The sequence below is a fragment of the Balaenoptera musculus genome, chromosome 4 (assembly GCF_009873245.2).
Source record: "Balaenoptera musculus isolate JJ_BM4_2016_0621 chromosome 4, mBalMus1.pri.v3, whole genome shotgun sequence".
Lineage (NCBI taxonomy): Eukaryota > Metazoa > Chordata > Mammalia > Artiodactyla > Balaenopteridae > Balaenoptera > Balaenoptera musculus.
Window position 1 is genome coordinate 125,166,463 of NC_045788.1, and position 3,875 is coordinate 125,170,337.

Below are 3,875 nucleotides of genomic sequence, written 5' to 3' on the forward strand. Positions count from 1 at the left end.
GTCATAACTCTGAGCTAAAAATTAACAAGTCATGGTTTACGGGAGGGTTACTACTACTATAAACACTCACAACGGTGCAGGATCAAGAGTCAAGAAGTCACTGACTTTGAGTACATCAAAACTGTGATTTAGAGAGTTAAAGGACTGATTGTAGAAAAGCCCAGCTGAAAAATAAAAAGGTATCAACTTAGGTAGAAGAGCATACAAATTCTCAGTAGCCCTTTCTGCTTGTGGATAAAAGGTCAAGGCTTAAAAAAGAAATAAAAACGCTAATAATTATTAGATCATTTTCTATGTTTTAACGGGCATATTTAACATTGCAGAAATGTCAACTAGCACACCAGACTGTATTTCTATGTATTAGCATTAACATTTTATTTCAGCTGTAAAAACAAATGACTATTAATAAATTAAACAATTCCAAATGAAATCAATTTGTTTCACATAGAGCTTCTTTGAATAAAACTGATGTCCGAGTTTCTGCTGGAAACTTACTATCCTATAGAACTTCTGATGTGTGTACGCAAAAACATTGTATATATTTTCAAATATTATTTTTTTTTCCAGTACCTTCTCTGGCACAAATAATTTTGAAGAGTGAGGGGATTTTATTCTTGGTAAATATTGTCTATCCAATGGGAAATAAAGAGTAACAATTACTTCTGGATTGTCATTAATAATCTAAATTGCTTAAATTTATTATAACACCTCAACCTTAAAAAAATAAAGGTAATATCTCATGAAGGATGCTGTAACATGTATTTTTGTCTTCTAAGATTTCTAAACATTCTTGGTTTCATCAGTTTACTTCAAAATGTAGATGTTTCAGAGTTCAGAGGACTGACTCAAGATTCATGTTTCTATATGTCTATGCTAAGAAAGGATTTGGAGACTAACATATATGGAATGGTAGAATAAGAAACTCCAGAAATCCACTCCTCCAGAAAAGCAATGTAAACATTGACAACAACTTCAAAACCAATATTCTCAGAACTCTAGAAATTAACCAAAGCTTGCAACCTCCCAAGGACTATTTATTTAAGGAAAAAATGGTTGAATATCAGTAAGAACAGTGAGGTTTGTTGTATTTTAAGTTTCCCTTATTCTCATCCATGCTCCAAAATTTCCTCTCTCTAATAGATTCCCAAACACAGTAGCTATAAAAACCAGCATCCCAGAAGCAACTTGAAGAGCAAGTTTAGACCTCGTCAAAAAGCCTAGACTACTGCCACTATTTGTCCTGTTTGGCAGCTCTCCGGAGATCAGCACTTGTTTTTATTTTTGTTTTGTTTTGTTTTTCCCTGGCACAGAGCTCATGTAATACAAAGTCTGACTCCATTTTTATGCTTGACCACTGACAGCTTTTATAGCTTACCTCTTTCCCTTTCGCCCACATGTGTGAAAGCTGCTAAGAGAGCCCAAGAGCTCCCTCCTTTGGCGCTGGTGAGAGTTTAAACCATGCAAAGCCCTGTCCACATGTGAGCACCCGTCCCGTTACAACAGCAAACCCCCTAAATCTGTCTACTATTATTTTTTTATTAAGCCATTTTGGACCAAGTTAAGAGGACAGTCCTGTTGTCCTCATAAAGCCTCATTATATAAAAATAATAAATCTTTCATATCCCCTTGGAGTGTGTTTGTGGCATCATCAGTCTTGAGACCTGAAACAAATTTTGGGTAAGGGAGTCCATACTACCTCTGCAGGAGGGACTAAATAATTGGTGTCCTGAGCAGGATGTCCAATTGAAGACCACTACCAAGGTCTTTCTCCTCTTGCTTTGGTTTGCTAACTGGCTCTACTGTCTGCTGGTGAGCATGAACTTTGAGCTGCTTCTTACTGGGTAGCTAGCACTTTAAGCTGTGATACTTTGTGCATATTTGCTGAGTTTTACCAGGCCTCTGTTATAGATTTAAGTGACCTAAGTCAGAAGTTTTGATAAATGACATTTAGGGACAGGAGTATAGGAGTAGAGGCTCCTCAAAGTGGCCCTGGGTCTTCTGTCTCAGCCCAGACTTATCTGTATATCTTAGAATGAATCATGTCTCAATTCCAACATAATCCATGAAAGATGCTAAACACAAGGGAAATAATTATGCCCTATGTGATATATGGGCTCATTGGATGGTCACAAATGTGGAGGGAGAACAGTCAATATTTGAAGAGATATAATTATTTAAAAATTTGAGACTGCAAGTGGCTGTGTGCTGAGGGACCTGGGCTGCCATGGTCTCAGACGAAGATGAATTGAATCTTCTAGTTATCGTAGTTGATACCAGCCTAATTTGGTGGGGAAAGCAAGCATTAAAGTAATCTCAGTTTACTTTATCAAAATGCATAAATGCAGTGATGGTGCTAGGAAATTTTCACTTATTCATGAGTCGTTTCAACAAACTTGCTGTGATAGCAAGTCACATTCAAGAAACTCTATTCTTATATCCTGGAAAGAATGGCAGACTTGGAGACTTCTTTGGAGACTCTGGCAACTCTTCTTCTGAATTTAATCCCTCAGGAAGTGAAGACGGAAAATACGAGTTGTTAACAGCAGCAAATGAAATTATTGTTGAAGAGATCAAAGATCTAATGACCAAGAGTGACATAGAGGGTCAACATATAGAAACTCTGCTGGCAGGATCCCTCGCCAAAATTCTTTGCTACATTCAGAGAATGAACAAGGAGGTTAAAGATAATCAGGAAATGAAATCGGATATTGGGTGATTAAGGCTGCGGAAGACAGTGTATTGCAATATATGAACTTCATGAATGTCAACTTCGCAGCACAGAAGCAGAATATTTTGATTGGTGCCTGCGTGTTAGACTCTGATTCAGGACTCCTCCAAAAGGCTTGTGACATCACAGGGAGACTGTACCCTCCCTTCTGCAGTATATACTGTGGGTTTTTCTTCCTGATCAAGATCAGAGATCTCGGTTAATCCTCCCTCCCACCCACAATTCTTTTTGACTACCGGGCCGCTTGCTTCTGTCATCGAAATCTCATTGAAATAGGCTACATCTGTTCTGTGTGCTTGTCAGTATTCTGCAATTTCGGCCCTTTCTGCACTACATGCAAGACAGCCTTTAAGATTTCTCTACCTCCAGTACTGAGGGCCAAGAAAAAGAAACCAAAAATGTCTGCATGATAGTAAAAATTGTTTCCCCATCACTTAGAGCTATTAATAGAAATTATATGGCAGAATCTTTGTTAGGAAGGCTCTGAAAAAAAGAGATATGTGTAAGATAATTTTTAATTAACTTTCTTACAGGAAATATTGTAAAACATCATCCTCATCCTGTGTTTCTGGGGGGCTGATTTATTGGAGGGAGTCATTCTATGCAATATACCCTAAAATCTTTTCTGACTGTTCTTTGTCCAGAAATGGGGGAAGAAAGCACAAATTGTGACTTTTTTTTAAAATGAGATTATCGTTTTTCAAAGAGAGTCTGTGCTGATTATAGGTGTCAGAACCTACCCATCTAGGTTCTTACTATGAAATGTACAACATGAAATTTGAATGCAGTTTTGGAAAAAGTGACTATTTATGGAGTAATGGCATTAATCAAGAAAGAACATCTTACTTGAATCAACACTTAACTTTGACAGTAGTCAAGTAAATAAAATCCTTATTTTCTAGATTGAGATTTAGCTCCAGATATCAGCAGATATTTATTCTTTTGTCTGACATCAGTACATGTTTAGACAGAGTCATCCAAATGACAGTTTGTCACTGAATATCTCTAAAATCTGATTTTAAATGAATAAGGAGAGTGAGCGCAGTAGTCTGGTAGCAACTTTTTCTTTAGAAACAGTTGTGTGAAGAGCTTATTTGTGAAAGCCAACGTCTGGGTTCTGAGGGGGAATTTCTTGGGGAGAATGGCT

The 3,875-nt window shown here is 37.3% G+C and overlaps 1 pseudogene; it reads left to right on the plus strand.

Annotated features, from left to right (window-relative positions):
• Positions 1-2,224: 2,224 nt before the first annotated feature.
• Positions 2,225-3,232, plus strand: LOC118894903 (annotated as a pseudogene).
• Positions 3,233-3,875: the final 643 nt, after the last annotated feature.